The sequence below is a fragment of the Equus przewalskii genome, chromosome 3, assembly GCF_037783145.1.
Source record: "Equus przewalskii isolate Varuska chromosome 3, EquPr2, whole genome shotgun sequence".
NCBI classification, from domain to species: Eukaryota; Metazoa; Chordata; class Mammalia; order Perissodactyla; family Equidae; genus Equus; species Equus przewalskii.
This window is the reverse complement of record NC_091833.1, coordinates 59,017,486-59,036,861: the sequence shown is the minus strand read 5'-3', so window position 1 is coordinate 59,036,861 and position 19,376 is coordinate 59,017,486. Positions and strand designations below refer to the sequence as shown.

General features: G+C 39.9%; 1 pseudogene; it reads right to left on the bottom strand.

Annotated features, from left to right (window-relative positions):
- Positions 1 to 2,316: 2,316 nt before the first annotated feature.
- On the bottom strand, positions 2,317 to 2,714 carry LOC103551364 (peptidyl-prolyl cis-trans isomerase A pseudogene; annotated as a pseudogene).
- Positions 2,715 to 19,376: the final 16,662 nt, after the last annotated feature.

The window sequence follows — 19,376 nt, the reverse complement described above, 5'->3', positions numbered from 1 at the left end:
TTGGCTTGTCTTGTGGCAGGCAGATGACCCCCCTTGGGCAGTAACCATAGTAGGTGGCTACCTGACAGGAGTTGCGGCCTTTGGCAGAGAAGGGCAGCCATTGCCAAACTATAGCCTGGCAGAGGAGCCAGGAGAATAAACATCCTCGTCTTGTCCTCCTCCTGCCCTGCAGTCTCCTTCTTGTTCATTTTATTGTCTGAACTCAACCAAAGGGGGACAGGAGACTCCAGGTGTGTGGTCTTTGGAGGGCAGACTTCCAGGCTATGGGAAGGATTGGAGAGTGGATCTGAAGGGGCAGTCAGAGACTCCCTGTACACCCTCATTAGCAAATCTGTCAGCTCTATCTCAAAATATATCTGGAATCCAACTCTCACTTACTACCTCCCGCATTATCTCCCAGTCCAAGCTACTATTTCTCAGCTGGACAACTGCATTAGCCTCCCCCTTCTATCCCTTTACCCACCTTTATTTTTTTACAGCACTTATGACCCCCTAAAAAGTTATATATGAATTTTTTTTTTAGGAAGATTAGCCCTGAGCTCACATCTGCTGCCAATCCTCTCTTTTTGCTGAGGAAGATTGGCCCTGAGCTAACATCCGTGCCCATCTTCCTCTACAGTATATGTGGGATGCCTACCACAGCTAGGCTTGCCAAGCAGTGCCATGTCTGCACCTGGGATCTGAACCAGAGAACCCTGGGTTGCTGAAGTGGAATGTGTGAACTTAACTGCTGCGCCACCTGGCCGGCCCCCTATGTGGTTTTTTAATTTGCTTATTGTGTGTCTCTCTCCACTGGAATGAAAATTCCATGATATCACAAATTTAATCTTTTTTTTTTTCCTGAGGAAGATTTGCACTGAACTAACATCTATGTCAATCTCCCTCTATTTTGTATGTAGTTCGCTGCCACAGCATGGCTGCCAACAAGTGGCATAGGTCCATGCCCGGGAACCAAACCTGGGCTGCCAAAGCAGAGTGTGCAGAACTTAATAGGCCATGAGGCCGGCCTGAATCTGTTTTTTTTAATGCTATGAAATTCCTTATACATTGTAGGCTGGCAATACATATTTAATTAATTAATCCTTAATTTAATCTGATTTGGTTTCTGTTGCTTTTATCCAAAGAACCTTAGATGATTGTCTCAAACCTTTGGTTAACCCTATGACAAATTTTTTTAAAGAAGAAAATTTATCAGTTTTTACTAATTTATTACTTTTATTCAGATAGTTTTTCAAATATCGACTTGCTGTCCCATTTAACTAAATCCAGTCCTTCCTCTTTCCAATCAGACTCTAAATAGTTTACGTAGATTTCCACTTTTCTCCTCAGATCCAATATCATTTCATCCTTTCTCTCACCTCCCTCTCAAGTAGATTTTCTCCCATTGTCTGTATTTTTTCCAATGATGTCTATATTCTTTTGGGCTCAAGAGTTTAAAACAGTGAAGTTATTTTTTAATGCCTCCATTTTCTGTACCCCTCAACTGCAATTATTTCCTGAATTCTATAATTTTTTTCCAGAACTCATTTCTCAGAGTTCTTTCTTTTCATTCTCACTGTTATAATCAATGTCTTTTTTACTATAGGCTAAGATTATTTCAACAGCCACCTTACTTGTCTTCAAATTCCAGGTTCCCCCATTCCTACATAAGGATTAATATATCTAGAGCATTGCTAATATCACGTAGTTTTAGAATGTGACTCCAATTAATAATAATTACAACATCAACAACTAATACAGTGGTCTCCCCTTATCCATGGGGGATTTGTCCCAAGACACACAGTGGATGCCCCAGTAGATGCCTGAAACCAGGGATAATACCAAACTCTACATATACTATGTTTTTTTCTATACGTACATACTTAAGATAAAGTTTAATTTATAAATTAGGCACAGTAAGAGGTTAACAACAATAACTAATGGTAAAATAGAACAATTTTAATAATATACTGTAATAAAAATTATGTGAATGTGGTCTCTCAAAATATCTTATTGTTCATACTGTACTCACTCTTCTTTTTCTTGTGATAATGTGAGATGATAAAATGCCTAGCTGATGAGATGAAGTGAGGTGAATGACGCAGGCATTGTGACTTAGCCTTAAGCTACTATTGACCTTCCGACCATACGTCAGAGGGAGGTCCATCTGACAGAGGATAAGGGGGTACTACTTCATTCATTGAGTACTTGCTATGTGCTGGCTGCTTTACTAAGTTCTTTTTACATGGATTAATTATTTTAATTCTCAGAAGAATCCTAGAGATATACAATTGAACCGTTGGAAGAATTTTATTTTTTAATTTTTTCTCTACAAGTCAAATTTATTAGATTTGTCCATAGTCAGCAATGGTGAGCTTCTTGCTGGTCTTGCCATTCCTGGGCCCAAAGAGCTCCATGGCTTCCCCAATATTGATGCCCTTTTTCACTTTACCAAAGACCACATGCTTGCCGTCCAACCACTCAGTCTTGGCAGTGCAGATGAAGAACTGGGAACCATTTGTGCTGGGTCCAGCATTTGCCATGGACAAGCTGCCAGGACTAAGGATGAAATTCTCCATCAAATTTCTCCCCATAGATGGACTTGTTGCCAGTGCCATTATGGCATGTTAAGTCACCACCCTGGCACATAAATCCTGGAAAAATTCCGTGAAAGCAGGAACCTTTATAACCAAATCCTTTCTCCGCAGTGCTCAGAGCATGAAAGTTTTCTGCTATCTTTGCCCTCAGCAGCGATGTCAAAGAACACAGTGGGGTGGGCTGCGCAGATGGCCCTGGGCAGTGACATTTGCAAGACCGAATTTTAGAACATTTAGGAAACTCCTAGGATCACCCAGCTACTGATGATTCTAGGATGCAAACTCCACATGAAACGAGAAGTTGTGCTCTTAATCTTTTTTCTATGCTATCCCAATCCCTCAACATGACATAGTATGGTCTAGCTAAAGTGAACCACACGTGTAAGGTAGTGTGTATTACCCATAATGACATTTTCCTACATAATCATAATACAATCACCCAAATTAAGACAACAATGTCGATCCATTATTACCATCTAATCCTCATACCTTATTCAAGTTCCATTGTTGTTCCAATAACGTTTTGTATAGTAAAACAATCCAGTCTAGAATAAAGCATTGTGCTTAGTTCTTGTGTCTATTTAGTCTTAAATGTGGAACAGTTCCTCATCCTTCCCTTGACTTTCATTTCCTTGATCCTTTTGAAGATTGCAAGTCAGTTATTTTGTGAGTTTATTGGATGTTTCTTCATGATTGGATTGGAGTCATGCGTCTTTGGTAGGTATATTCCGGAAGCAATGCTGTGTTCTCCTTATTGTATCTTATTAGATGACACATGATTTCAATTTGTTCCATCACCGGTCATGTTAACTTTGATCACTTTGTTAAGGTGGTTTCTGCCAGGCTTTTTCACTGTGCAATTACTCTTCTTCCTCCCTTATAATTAATAAATATTTTATGGGGAGATACTTGGAGACTATGTAAATAGTCATTCCTTTTCAAATGATCAATTAATCCATTTGTTTATATCATGTGGATGAGTATGGATGTATGTTATTCTATTTTAGTCAATGACTTATGTAATCTTTTGAGGTGTTCCCATTATTCTCTGAACCTATCCTTACTTTCTGACACAAGACGCTGTAGCTCATTGTACATTCCCTGCCCCAGCACTGGAATCAGCTATTTCTCCAAAGAGCCCTGGTTCCTTTTAGTGGAGAAGAGTGTTTAGAAACCAACATCTGGGCACTAGTGGGCTCATTGCTATCGGGGTGATACTACTCCCAGATCCTCAGAATGGACATATATACATATACATACATGCATTTATATCTGTGTTTAGTTTTATTTTCTATATATCTCTATTGAAAGCTATGAGTTCACACCAATATCCGCAGTTCTAAGCCAATATCTCATTTTCATTTTCTCCCTTCCTGTAATTGAAACTTGTTTCTCTGGTAGTGAGAAACCTGGCTCCCTTATCTTTAATGTATTTACTTATCTGATCAATCTCCTGTAAGTAACCAGTTCCCCTAATTGCCACTACCCTCCCACCCCTGCAAATGTCCTCCTCACCTTAACTGGGCCTTGACACCCTGCTCTAGGCTATCCCTCTACCCTCCCACAAATGCTCTCCTCTCTCTGCCAGGCTTCCTGCATCATGAGCTGAGTCACTCCCCTGCAGAGATCCCTTTCTCACTTCAGTGGTACTCTGCCATCCCATGTGGGCAACCATGACTCTTCCAGTGCTCACCTGTGGGGACATCTACCTTGCTGAGCTCTCATCTAATGGGTTTTAGATTAAATTGCTCAAAAAGTGAACAATTGAATGTAAGGGAGCAAGAGAAGGAAAGGGAAAGAAAAGGAGAAGAGCACTTCTAATTTTTAAAAAATATGTTATCAATCACATTTTCATATTGTACTTGAAGCTTTATCATTAATTCAGATTATTTTCCAGAATAGAGTCCCAGAAATAGAATTACAGGGTCAATGTTATAAGCCAAATAACTTGTCTTAATTTTTATTCCTGCCAGCAGTGCAAGACAGTGTCTACTTTATCCCAAACAGCTTTGGGTATTATATCTAATTCTGAAAGAATTTTTTGTTAATTTTATAGATGAAAATAATTTATTTTTTAATTTTCTATTTCTTTGCTAGTGAGGTTGAACATTTTCTATTTGTTTAACCATTTTTAGCTTCTCTTCATAAATTATCTATTTTTGTGTCTGTTTACATTTTGGAATTTTAGTATTTTTCTTAAGTTGATATATTAATGATATTAACCACTTAGTCATATTTATTGCAAGAAAAATTAGTTTTTAACCCGTTAGTTTCTAAAACATAACTTCCTCTGGCTACTGTCTACATTTGTGCTTGCCTTTCTCTGCTGCCAATCAATATCTTCTCAGGTAAATGCAAACAAAAGGCATTATTACTTTAAGAAAACATAAAATTAGGAAAATAAATGACCTGTTAGAAAGCCATTCAAACATGTGGTGTACTTTTTTAAAAAACCTGCTATTTGTAGATCATTCTTATCATTTTTACTCTCCATTAGCTTGATAGATTTATCTAATTCCCTCAATTTTTTTCTCTTTTTATAATTTGAGGCTATGGTAGTAATGTCATATTACTAGTGAAGTGAATTTTTTTATCATGTATGTCTTTTATCTCTAAATTGATTTTTAATCCTAAAGTCTGCTTTGGTATAGTGAAATTAGCTTTTTTTCTTTTTTTTGATATTTGCATGCTATAACATTTTCAATCTTTTATTTTCAACCTTTGAGTATTTTTATGTTTTAAGTGTGTCTTCTGTTGTGAGTCAGGATCCTGGAAGGAAGTAAACAGGTGGTACTCTCAAAATGTTAATTGAGGAGAGTTTAAAGAAGAAAGTGTTTAGAGAGGTGTGGACAGCATTAGGGGAACCAACAAAAGATGGTGAAATACTCAGGCACTGGAAACAGGGAAAACTGTTTCTACCCTAACCCGGAAGGGTCACAGAGAGAGCAGTGTTACTGGAACACAGTATAAGCTGTTGCTGGGAGAGGGGGCACCTTCAGGATCTGTGGTCTTAAGTAGACACAACACAACCGTTGAAAAACTCTGGCTCAGGAGGGAGAGAAACTGGGGGAATTGATATCCCCACCTTTCACTCCTCCTGCCCTGTGATCTTCTGCTGCTATCTGCTATTGGCCAAACCCAACCAGAAGTTGGAGGCGAAAGGCTCTCAGGGGATGCAGAGCATGGAGCTGGGCTGAAAGCCAGGCAGAGAAGAGTGGAGAAGAGCCAGAACACATGTAAACCGCTCAGAGCTGGATTTTGTTGTTGTTATCCAGTCTGATAGCTTTCTTTTTTTTTAATGGAGCATTAGCTCATTTACCTACGTTTATTGAGATTACTAGCGTAAGTTGTTTCTAAGGTATTATGTCCCACATTATCTATGTTTTTTTCTCCTGTCATGACTGCTTTTTGATTATTTGAGCAATTTCTCTCATTCCATTTCTTCTCTATTACTTTAGCGGTTATTTGAGAAATTTATCATGTAATATGCTTAACTTCCTCCTAAACAATAGGAGGATCTTTGGAACACTTTTGCTCTGAATACCCTTCTCCTGACATATGCAAATATTGTTGGGTATTTTTAACCTAACACAATGTTATTGGTGTTGTTTTATATCTAAATATAATATATTTAGATATAACAAATATATGTTTATAATGTGTAGTCCATATTTATTTAGATTTATATTCTTTGCTCACCATTCATCCTTGCATCTTAGACTTTTCATCTCAAATAGCTTTCCCTCTTTGAATCTTTTGGAACATCCTCTGTTAAGATCTATTGGTGATAAACTCTTTCTGCATTTTCTTGTTTCAAAAAATGTCTTTATTTCACCCTCATTATTGAATGATATTTTTACTGGGTATATAATTTTAGGTTGACATTTTTGAAGATATTATTCTACTGCCTTAGGGCTTTCATATATTTGTTGAGAAATCTGTTGTCAGTATAATTGTTACTCCTTGGAAGGACAAATTTTTAAATATTTTCTTTGTTTTTGGATTGCTGCAGTGTTGCTATGATATGTCTAGGTGTGGATTTCCTCTCATATATCCTGCCTGGGATTCGTGGATAATTCTAAAATTGTTGACTGGTATCTTTCATTGGTTCCTAAAAATTATCAGAACTTATCTCTTCAAATATTGCTTCTTCTTCATTCTCGCTCCTATCCTTTTTGAACTCTGAATAGCTAAATATTAGACATTTCCCTCTATCCTCCATGTTGTTTAATCTCTCTTTCATATTTTCCATCCCCTTGACTCTTTGTGCTGCACTCTACATAATTTCCTCAGATCTATCTTCTAATTCATGATTTTTTTAACTGTGGCTACTCTGCTGCTTGTCCATTGAGTTTTAAATTTTAGTTCTTATATTTGTCAACTTTAGAAATTCTAGTTGGTTCTCTTTCAAATCTCCTTCATCATTTTTATAGTCTTTTCTTCCATATTCATATTTTTAAATTTTTCTTTCATTTCTTTGGACATATTAAGCATAGTTATTTTATTTTCTGTCTAATAATTCCAATATCTGAAGGTTTGTGGGTCTAATTCTTCTGTTGGTTGTTTCTGCTGGCTCTTGCATGAAATGCCTTCTTTCTATGTGAATTTTATGTATTTTGTGATTCTTGTGCTACTACTCTTTGGAACTTTATCTGGAGAAATACTTTGAGGCCTGAGCTGAAAAAATGCTGTTCCAGAAAGAATTTGCATATGCTTCTGGATGGCGGATTCTATGTTCCAAAGATGGTGACAATAATATCTCCCTTCCTACGTGCTCTTCTTACAATGTGACTTTGAAACTCTTCCCATTGAGAAGTAACATCTATGTTCCTTCTCCTTGAATCTGAGAGGGCTTGTGACTAGAGTGGAAGTGATTCTACGTGGCTTCCAAGGCTGGGAGATAACAGGCAATACAGTTTCCCCCTGGTTCCCTTGGGATGCTTTGCACTTGGAACCAGCCACCATGCTGTAGGAAAGCCCATGCAGGCGCATGGGAAGGCCGTATGTAGGTACTCTGGCCAATGCCTCAGCTGAAGTCCTAGACAACAGCCTGCATCAACCACTAGATGTGCGGGTAAGCTGGCTTACAGAAAATTCCAGCTTCCAGACCCTGAGTCACCTCCTGGTCTTCAAGTCTTCTCAGATAGGCACCAGACGCCATGGAGCAAAGACAAGTTGTCCTTGTTGTACTCTTTCCAAATTCTTGACCCACGGAATCCATGAGAAGAAGAATATTCCTGTTGTTTTATGATAGTGAGTTTGGGGGAGTGTGGATTCTTACTCAGCAATCAATAACCAGAATGCTTGTGCCAGATACCTGGGGACGAGATCAACTTAAGACCACTTTAAGTTAAATTCTAGGCCTTAGAGTCTTTTTGAGCAACGAAAGTAGTATAAATTCAGGCTACAAACCTGCTTGAGGCTGGTTTATAACTGAATTATTAGAAAAAAATTTTTCTCTCCACCCAACGCCATGGTTCAAAAGTGGCTGTTTTCCATGGTTTGGCGGTATGAGTAAGGGGACAGGTTTATTTCTAGCTCACCCTTACACTGGCTGTTTATCCCTTTGCTTTGGGGGAGCTTTTATTAGATTCCTCACTTTGGGTAAGTCTTAGGTTTCACCTCCAATTCTCTGCTCTCTGCAAATTAAAGAAAAAACAAAAACAAAAAACCAATGCCTAAGTCACCAGGTTTTGGCAAGTGCCTCAAAGTGAAACTAGTTTCACTGCTCTCTTTATTTACTGAGGTTCCCACTTTAACTTAATTTTCGGCCTGCGTGTATATATTTTTTCCTCTCAGCTCTTTGATGCATTTAAAAAGATGCTTTGCATATTATAAATGAAACTTTTAGTGGTTTTCAGCAGGTGGTTTGGTCAGGACCCTGTTATGGGCTGAAGTGTGTCTACCCCTAAAATTTATATGTTGAAGTCCTAGCTCCAAGTACCTCAAAATGTGACTGTTTTTGAAGACAAGGTCTTTAAGTAGGTGATTAAGTTAAAATGAGTCATTAGAGTGGGCTCTAATCCAATATGACTAGTGTTGTTTTAAGAAGAGGAAGTTAGGACACAGACACATATCGAGGGAAGATGATGTGAAGACACAGGGAGAAGACAGCCACCTACAAGGCAAGGAGAGAGGCCTCAGGAGAAACCAACCGTGCCAACATTTTGATCTCAAACTTCTAGCCTCCAGAACTGTGAGCAAATAAATTTTTGTTGTTTAAGCCACCCGGTCTGTGGTACTTTGTTGTGGCAGCCCTAGCAAACTAATGCAGGAACTACCTCCCCATTCGTTTGTTTGGTTAATCAATAGTTGAGAGCACCATTAACACTAATTTATTAAGGGACTGGCTATTCAATTTGTGTTTTTTGCAACTTGTATGTTTCTTCTGACTTCTCTCCTGCTGTCTCCCTTTTGACTATTTCATTGTTCTTCAACAGTCACAAACAACATGAGAGAGGAAAACAGAGGCAATAAAACCCTAAATCTTCTGTTGTACCTACTAATTAACATCTCACGTTATTAGTGTGATGTTGGAGGGGAGGAAACTTTAGGCTAAGTTGAGTGCATAACTCCACGTATTGTTCCATGTGACTCTAAACACTTTCATAATACAGCCTCTTGTTGTATTGGTTAAAAATGATATTACATGATCAATGTATAATCTATGTTAGAAAAATTCAATTGAGTAAAGTTTGAAGATATTGGCTTTATTCAATGATTCATGAATCAGACAGCATCTAAGCTAGCAGACAGAAAGGAGCTCCGAGTTGCTGTACAAAATGAAAGACTTTTTTTTTTTCTGGTGAGGAAGATTTGCCCTGAGCCAACATCTGTGCCAATTTTCTTCTATTTTGTATGTGGGTCGCCACCACAGCATGACTTGATGAGTAGTGTAGGTCTGCATCAGGGATCCAAACCTGGCCACCAAAGTGGAGCATGCTGGACTTAACCACGACACCATGGGGCTGGCCCCCAAATGAAAGACTTTTATAGGCAGAAGGGTGTGGGGACAAGACAAAAACGTGGACTGGTTATTGCAAGGTAACTTCCCTTTAGGGGATAGCAGGGGGCTGTCAGGCAAATTATCTAACTAGTGCCGATTAGGCTATTCCTGATCAACTGGTTTAAGATTCCATTTCTAGGAAAGCTGAAACTGTAATTAAGTGAAGTCTCTGGTGACATGGGGCTTAGCATAAGTGACTCCATTTGGGTCTCGTTTTGTTTTTAACATCTACCATATATTGCATGTTGTCCAAGATTCATCAAGGTTTTAAGCTACTCAAATAACATAGCAACTTAAAGTTGCAACAGGGAAACCATCAGTGTGGTTATATTCAGTAGTTATATTATGGAGATATTTTACATTAAAAAAACACCCATTAGTTTATCCAATTTTTGGAATATTAGTTCCAAAAATAAATACTTAGAAACCTTGAAAGAATCATTATTTGCTATTTGAATAAGTTCAAAATTTACAGCATAGGCAATAAATCAATTTTCCTCAATGGACATCTTATGAATCTTTTCTAAAAATTTCAAATTATTTTTGGTGATAATAAAACGTAACATAGAAACAGATGGAGAATCAAAAACAAATCCTTGTTTTATCAAAGTAAGTTGGAATTGGGTTAAGTGCTGAGTGAGTCAGTTTCCGTTCTTTCAGACCAATTTAATTGCATTATAATTACTCAGGCTTAATGAAACATGTGTGTAATATTGTGAGTTATTAGAAATATATATTTGGTCATTCAGATAATCAAAATATATTTCTTATATATCTTTGGTCTTCATCCACAGTTCCCAGCTCATAGCTTCCAAAACCCTTGAAATTTCCTAAATGTTGAGAGTGATAAAGGTGCCTTTTGTTATGTTAATGAGGTGACTTTTGGAAAGCACCTAAGGATGAGGGCTGGTTGCCAATAGTGCCAACCATGTGATCACAGGGTGGGAACTTTCACTACTACCCCCTGACCATGAAGAGGGGAGAGGGGCTGGAAGTTGAATCCATTGTCAATGGCCAATGATTTAATCAATTATGCCTATACAATGAAACTTTCATAAAAACTCAAAAAGATGGGGTCCAGGTTGCTACCAAATAACCTGGTTTGCCCACTGCATGATTATGCCAATCACAGAGATGACAAGTTTGCGAAGACAAAGGGTTTAATCACAAGGCAGCCAAATGAGAAGACGGGAGAACCAATCTCAAATCTGCCTCCCCAAAATATGGGGATTAGAGATATTTACGGGATAAAGGATCAAGGTGGTCTGAAGTGGGAATAAATGATTGGAGGTAAGGAGAAGTGAGGTAATGGATGACCTGCACAAGCGTAGTCAAGCTTCACAGTTCTTCATAGGACACATGTTCACAAAATGGCAGTGTTACCATGATCCAAGGGTGGAGTTTTCAGCTCCTTCATGTCAAAGGGTCACATATTGGTCATCTGCACAGGCCCGGTTGATGAATCGGTGGTCTTAACCAGCCTGAACTAGACAGGGAGTTGACTCTCAGTTCTTGAAAAACTCAAGCACCCTTTACCATGGTGATCCAGGCTTCAGAAATGTTATCTATAAGGTGAGTTTTAGTAATGCATTATCTAACTACTTTTGCAAACAGGCAACTAACTGAGTATAGTCAAGCAAGTTGGCCCCTGGGTTTCAGGGTTGGTGAACAAGTGGAGATTTGGGGAGAATGGCTTGTTCTGAGAGGGCATGGACATTCCAAGCCCTTTCCCCATACCTTGCCCTATGCATCTCTTCCATCCAGCTGTTCTCGAGTTTTATCCTTTTGTAATACACTGGTGATGTAGTATGAAAAATGTTTCTTTGAGTTCTGTGAGTTGCTGTAGCAAATAAATCAAACCTGAGGAGTGGGTTGTGGGAACCTCCAATCCGTAGCCAGACGTCAAAAGCTGGGGCAACAACTTGGGCTTCCCACTGATGTCTGAAGCGTGTGTGTGGGGGAAATTGCGGGGTGGGGGGACCGGTCTTGTAGGACTGAACCCTTAACCTGTGGAATCTGATGCTATCTCTGGGTAGATAGCGTCAGAATTGAGTTGAATTCTCAGACACTCTGCTGGTGCCTGAGAATTGCTTGTTGGTGTGTGGAGGAACCCCCTCCCCCGACACTGGAATTGGTATGAGAACCAATTTAATGTGAGAAAGGTGTGACAACACATCTATGCATTTGATTGGGGAATTTGGGGATTCTGGGGACCTCTAATAATGAATGGATGCTAAAACGAGGCTTTAAAAAAGAAATGACCACCTCAATTGTTTATATTCTGAGTAACCTGGGGCATTTCCTTATTAAATCTGAGCATTCCAAAATTTCAGAAAAGAGGTGATATAACAGTATATTTCTATAATGAAAATAAAATCAAGTTTCTTAGAGAAAGTAACATACACATCTCAGTTCTTAAGAGTATGGGAAGGGGAAATGTTAAAATCTGGAAGTAGGGAGGGGAGCCCAATCTCCTGCCCAGCCAGCTAAGAGAGGGGAGGCCCAGGTGTTCTAGAGAGATCCATGCAAGAGCAAGGCAGGGTCCAGGGCAGGGAGAAAACTTGGCCACCACTGAGGACTTGGGGGGACAGGCCTCCCAGAAGACTTTCAGATCTTATTTAGGAGAGCAGGGTGCCTTTTGAAGAGAGACTGGCAGAGCCGTGATTTTTTGACCTTCACTCCAGCAGCGTGAAATGATCTTGATTAACTTCCATTTCTGGGCCAACCTACTAATGATCCTTGTGTGATTTCATAGGCTCTTTATCCCCAAAACATTCCGTCTTAGTGTTGATGTGTAAAATCCCTTTAACCGGACCAACAGCCCATGGCTACACAATTAGAGAGAAAAGGTTTACAGGGAAAATTCCTGCTTGTGCTAATTCACCAGAGAAACCCATTCCCACCCAAGTGTCAACAGTTAATCAACTGAGGAGAATAAATTACTGAGAAGAGAGCTTTTCATAGTTTGGGGAAGAGAGAGTAGAGGCAGCAGGAGTTGAGGAGTAAGGAGAGTCGAAGAGAGGAGAGCTCGGGTTCTCTTGTCCACCTGGGTCTCTTTCTCTTCAACAGTGGGTGACAAATACAAGTCTCTGTGAGGGTGTTTTTATGTAGGAGACTTGATGGGAGCATTGCCTCTAGGTCCCATGGTGCTACCAAGGCTGTGAAGCAGAACTTATGAAGCTGATTTTGTCACTGTCTTATTCAGTTGCTGGAGCCACCAACAGCATTAATAAAGAAGGTCATTTTCATAGTGTCCAGTGAACTGATGTCTTATGGAACACATGCAAACTAACTTCTGTAATTTCTTGTGGTTTATTCAAAGGAATGATCGTCTCACTTTTTTTTTTTTTAAGTCAGCAGCACTTACTTATTAGATACTGTCTTATTTTATTGTATATTCTGCTTCCTTCCCCAAAGCATTTCAGGCTGCTTGCAGGAAATAAACTTTATCAACATCAACTATCCCAAGTTGCTTAAGGAGTTTTGGGTTTGTTGCTCATCACTGTGAGGGAGTAAAAAGTCAGGGTCGACCAACTGAAGCGAATTGGAGTTCTATACCATCAACCTGCCAAATGAAGCTGACCCAGGCCAAGTGTCTTCAGCCAGCAGCAACCAGCATTTGTGAGTGAAATCATACCCATCCAGGAATTCACTTTGTTTACGCTGCCTCACTGAGTCATTTTTTAAATGGGTGCTTGGTAACCCAAACAAACCTTTCTGTAAATGGAGGGATGGAAACATTTTTGAGGGATGTGGAGGTCTTCCAAATTCCTCATTGTGAAGGCTTCTTCTCGAAGTCGCCCAAAGTGTTTTTCCCAACTTTTATTTTTTTAAATTACATTAAAACCACATTCTTGTTGTAAAAGACAATACAGAAGCATACAGATATTAAAGTCTACCTTCACTGAAGATTTTTTTGATGCCTCCTTTTCTAGAAGAGAGGCCCTTTCTCTGTGGCTCTGGAAAGTGGTGATGAAAGCAGGGCTGTCTCCAGGCACCTCCTCATGTCTCTTTCTGCATCCTTCTCTGTATTAGTCAGGAGAGGCTCTGCTATGTTGCAGCAATAAACAAACCCTAAACCTCACTCATGCAAAGTCTACTGTATGTCCAGCAGCTTTTCAGGGTGGCTCCTTTCCAAGTGATGACTTAGGAATCCAGGTTGCTTTCACCTTACAGCTAGTCCACCTACAACGCAAGACTTCCTGCAATACTGAAGCAGGGGAGGAGAGAGAACTCATGCGTGTTCTCAACCACCATAGAATAGAAGTGACACATATCACTTCCATTCTGAGTTCATTGGCCAGAGCTCATGCATGGCCCCAACTTAACTTCAAGGGAGGCTGGAATGTGTTCCTGTGTGCCCAGGAATGAGAGGAAAAACAATCTATGATAAACACTACTAAGTTTCTACCATATTCCCTCTCCCCCTAATGTTTCTTGTACCCCAGTGCCCATGCGCTCAGCAGTGATGACCCCAAATATCCTCACCTTGTTTGTAGGTATCTTGATACCCATTCCTGAGGACTGTCCCTAGCAGTAAGCTCTCTGAGGCAGGTTAGAGGCCACGAAAGGAGAGAGTTTGGATAGTAGGTCTGATACATGCAAGGGAACTAAATTTCTCAGTCGGTAAGATTCCCATGCTTGAGAAAGGGCAAGCCAGCAGAAACCAACTTTCCTCTCCCCAAAACTTTTTACCACCCTGCCCTACCATGGTATGATAGCAGAGTTCTCCATCTGATGCTGCCACTGTATACAGATGGAGTTGTGCAATTCTTTCTCATAAGCGTCAATTTCTAGACAGGAGAATGTGATTTTTACCTACTCTTTGAGAGGAGAATAGACAACAATTGTAGGAAATTTTTTAAAATACTTAAGATTTATCCTTAAAGGTCTATGAACTTTCTGTTTACTTGCTTCCAAAGTACCCTATGCCTCTTTATCCCTGCCTCCCAACCCCAACTTTCCCTCCCACATCACACATTTAGTTATCTACGCTCACAGTGAAAACACACACACACACACACACGCATGCACGCAGAGTCAACCTCAGAAATTCTCTCCCTAAATCAGTTTCCAAAGTCCCTCTTATTTTCCGCCAAGTCCAACCTTCCTCATCTCTGGTGGAGCCAGATGATTATTCATGAGGTAAATACCTGGTATAATTTGTGGTTATAAAAGCCTTATTAATTCATAATTTAATCGAGATGTAATTTACGAGTAACATTTCAATTAGGCTATTAACTCCATTAGAGTGTTTGAGTTTATGTATCCACTGCAATAAGATCTTTGTACTTTCCTCATTCGACCTTGTTCCCCAATTTTCTATGATTTAATGCCTTCAGTTATGTAGTTTCAATACCAGAATTTTTGGCAGTCTGTCTCCATCTCTTCAAAAAATTAGGGCTTTCTTGGTCATGATCGTGACCATGATCCAGCTCCCCACTCTGTAGGCATGCATGGTTAGATGCTTGTAGACAGGGAGAAAGTAGCTATCAGACAGTTTCTCTAGTCTAGGAGAAGGTTGGATGAAACCTAAAGGAGAGTTAAAGGGGCATTCAGAGAGGCCCAGGGGCCTCTCTGTTGAGGGAGAAATGTTCCTTTGTTGGAAACCTCATCAGATTCCACCCCTCAGATCCCTCTCTGCCTACCTCTATGCGTAAACGTGCAGAATGAGGTCAGTTTGCCCACGTGCATTCAGGTGCATGAGCAAAGACCAGCTCACTTTAGCCCTTCTCTCTCCACAGCAGAGTGTGCAAGCCCAGCGTCTCAGGATTCTAAGACTCCAGGAATGTGTTCTCTAAGCATCAGAGCTTCCAGACTTCTATCTCCAACAGGAAGGGGCTTTAGATAGTTCTCATTCACCATGGATAATGTAAAAAGGTTTAACATAAAAAGAGAAGTAAGACAGATGTCGCTAAGCTGAAGTAAAACAGACCATTTTAAGGATTTAGTATTCTCCTTTCCCAGAACTGGAGGCATTGAGAGGTTCAGTGACTTCACTGGGCATCCAACAAGAGACAGCTAAGGCTAGCAGGTCTGCGTTCTTAAGCGACTCGTCTAAAACCACAAGACCACACTTCCTTCCTCTCCTATTGACAGGCAGAGAAGACTGTAAAATGTAAGCAGCTGGGGTGGTGACAAGAGCACGAAGAAAACAGCACAATGTCACTTAGCAAGAGTACAAAATAAAATCTGAATTTAGATGGGTTTTTAAAGAAATTGCTTTGTAAATTCAATAGGTAATTTGAATGAATGAAACAACTTATTAAAAACCTACCATATGTTAGGCACTGTGGTAAGTCCCAGGGACACAAAGAATGCACAAAATGAAGTTCCTATCATCATGTGTTAAAAATCAGCACTGAAGAACAATGAAGAGCCGTGTGGTAGACATATGTCGCCCAGGCCAGATCTCCTTTGTAGGCTGAGGCAGCCATCCTACAGCTGCTGCCAGCACCTTGGCTAACAGCTTGTGCCTGTGACTTTCTCCAGAGACTTGACCTTAGCTAAGTGGAGCCACTTCACTGGAGACACTTGAGAGGGTATACCCCTCCCCTCTCCAAGGGCAACCAAGGCCTGACTCATTTCCACCCTTCCATATTCCTTCCCAGACTTCACCTGGACGATATCCTCATTCACCTTTTTCCTATCCCGCTTCTTCTCCTCCTTACAGCTGTTTCTAAAGAGTACTCACTCAATAAAGTACACACACCAGAACCCCTTTCTCAGGCTCTGCTTATACAAAACCCAACCTGAGATAACAGCTGTTTCTTTAGGTTACTGAGTAGTTTCCTAGATGCATTGTCTAGGGTAGGATTGGTAACATTATGTGGGTCTGTAAAAGTTTTGTTTTTTTTTTCTTGTAGGAAAGGATTTGCCCTAAGCTAATATCTGTTGCCAACCTTCCTCTTTTTTTTATCCCCAACCCCCCCGCCCCCCCCCACCCCCCACTCCCCACCCCGGAGCATAGTTGTATATCCTAGTTGTAAGTCCTTCTAGTTCTCCTATATGAGCTGTCGCCACAGCATGGCAACTGATAGACGGGTGGTGTAGTTCCAAGACTGGCAAAGGAACCCAGGCTGCCAAAGCAGTGAGAGCACCAAACTTTAACAGCTAGATCATCAGGGCTGGCTTAGGTCTGTAAAAGTCTTAATAGACCCCAGCATTTTCTACTGTCTATAGGATATTTAAAATGCTACCCCACATCACCTCTATTTTTCTTCTAAAGATTAAACAATTGTAGGGGAGGAAGACAATTCCTCCACCCTCTGGGTCCTCCTGGTTGGTCTAAGAATTAAGTTGACATGAGACAGAATAACAAGAGAAAATAAAACGAAGTTTAATGGCATGTATATATGGCAGAAACCCAGAAAAACTAAGTAACTTGCCAGGACGGCCAAAGCTGCCACCTTAAATACCATCTTCAGCTAAAGACAAAGGAGGATGTTGGGGGTAGTGGTGTGGGACTTTAAAGGGGAGGAAGGCAATTTACATGAAGATGGAAATGCAAATGTTTGTTAAACAAGTGTTTGCTGGACTATCTATAGACAATGGGACCTAGAGACAGAACTTTGATAAAAATGGGCTTAGCAAGGCTCCTCTCAGGTTTACCAATACACAGAGTTATCTATGGTGATGGCCTGTGCTAGGGCTAGGCATTCTATCTTAAATCTTCCTTACGCAGTTAGAGGGAAGGTCAAAGTTTCTTTCAGAGTCTTTGTGTGTGTGTGTGTGTGTGAGGAAGATTGGCCCTGAGCTAACATCTGTGCCAGTCTTCCTCTATTTTGTATGTGGGATGCCACCAAAGCATGGCTTGATGAGCAGTGTGTAGTCAGTGCCTGGAGTTCAAACCTGTGAAACCCGGCCATCAAAGTGGAGCATGCGAATTTAACCACTATGCCACTGGGCCAGCTCCAAATTTCAGTCTTTTCTTCTTAAAAATAGCCAAAGAGACACATTTTGGGGTGGCCAATTCTGATCCCCCATACAATATAGTTTTTCAGTGTGACCTTTCAGTTAGTATTTTTGGCACTTAAGAGATATTCTTTGGGGAATGGAATAAGATAACAAATCAGTAAATATGTATGTATCTACATGAATGATAGGTGTTTTAGCACTTTCTCACAATTTTTTTATTATTAAAAACCATTTCTGTCAAAAAAATGTTTTCCCACACTTCTTACAGAATAATAGAATAAAAACTATCTGGGGGAAACTGGTGGTCGAGACAATCATCCTTAGCAAACCTCTAACAAGGTGGTAGAGATGTTGCTAAGGTGTTGGGACATTGAGCTACTGTGTTGCTTATTCTTGTATCTCAACAAATGAGCTCGTGGCTGCATGATAAAGAATAATATCAATGCAAACTGCATTAAAATTAAATTTATATTTGTTATAATACCAGTTTTTATAGTGGCAGTAGCTCCTGCTGTCCATTCTCCCAACCCTCACAGGCTGGTCCCTCTAAGCAATCACATTGTCCTTTTTGACTCTCCTGTGTAGCTAAGGCATAGACAGTAAACCACCAACATCTCAAATATTAATATATTAGGCTCAATTATTAGAGATAAGATTAAAATATTCGAGCTTGCTCCAAAATGTGCCTCTCCTCCCATTCTGCACAAGAGATGATTGATTATTTAAAGACATAGACAGGGCATTGTTAAAGAAAAAATTATTCATGACCTTGTTAGAGACAGTAAGGCAGACTTTATTCAAGGGGGGCCACCTCAACAGGGTTTTGTATTAGGGGAGAGAGATACGACTCAGCTTTGACTCTAACAAGGACAAGTGGGGATTTATAGCCAAGAAGAAGAGTAGGGGTCAGTGGACGGAAAATTACTAAGAGGAAAAATCAGGGTTCTTACTAGAAGACTCAGAATTCTTGCTGAAGGCAGGCCAGGGTGGGAGATTGTTGATAAACTAATTTAGCAGGATTCTTGCTCAAATAGATTCTATAAGGGCAGAGAGGGAAGCCCAAGATCTGGCCTGGTCTAGCAGAGGGCTCACAGGAATCTGGTTAAAATTAGGTCAAAAAGAGAGTCTTTGTCAGCAGTAACCAAGAGTCAATGGAGATTACAAAGTTAGTGCAATAATGATTAACCCTTAGTATGGCCTGTTGCTGTTCTAAAAGCTTTGCAATATTAATTTGTTTAATCTTCACAATAATCATGTGAGTAGATAATATTATTATCTTCATTTTACAGGTGAGGAAACTGAGGCACAGAGAGCTCATGCAACTTTCCCCGAGTCTTCCAACTATTGTCTGAAGGACTTAAACCCAGGAAGTTGGTTACTGAATTTATTGTCTAACCAGTAAGACATACTGCCTTTTTGTGTGGAGATAAGGAGAATTAAAGCCTGGATCTGGGTATAGATTTTATAGCTGACAGAGGGAGCTGGAAGGTTTGACAGAATAATTTACAATCTCATCTTGCTGGTTACTGTACCATAGTTACAGACAGAATTTTAGATTAACTAAGTCAGTTTCTAAGATGATTTGCAGCCGCTTAAATGAAAAGGGAGCTGAAACTATGGGCGATACTTTTAAAAATATATGTAGATACCAATGTTTCCTTTTAAAAAAATAGTGCTCACTGGACGTTTGTATATTTGCATTTTAAGAGGACAGAAATGCAAATTTTAGAAAACTCACATCTTTGAAAACTCTCTTAGGGCTCATTAAAAACCGAGTTTGTTTTTTCTTTAGGGTGTTAGAAGGTATTGCACAAATGCAGATTCCTCAGGATTTTGCAATTAGTGCCTCTGGCTTATAATATTATTTATTATGCAAA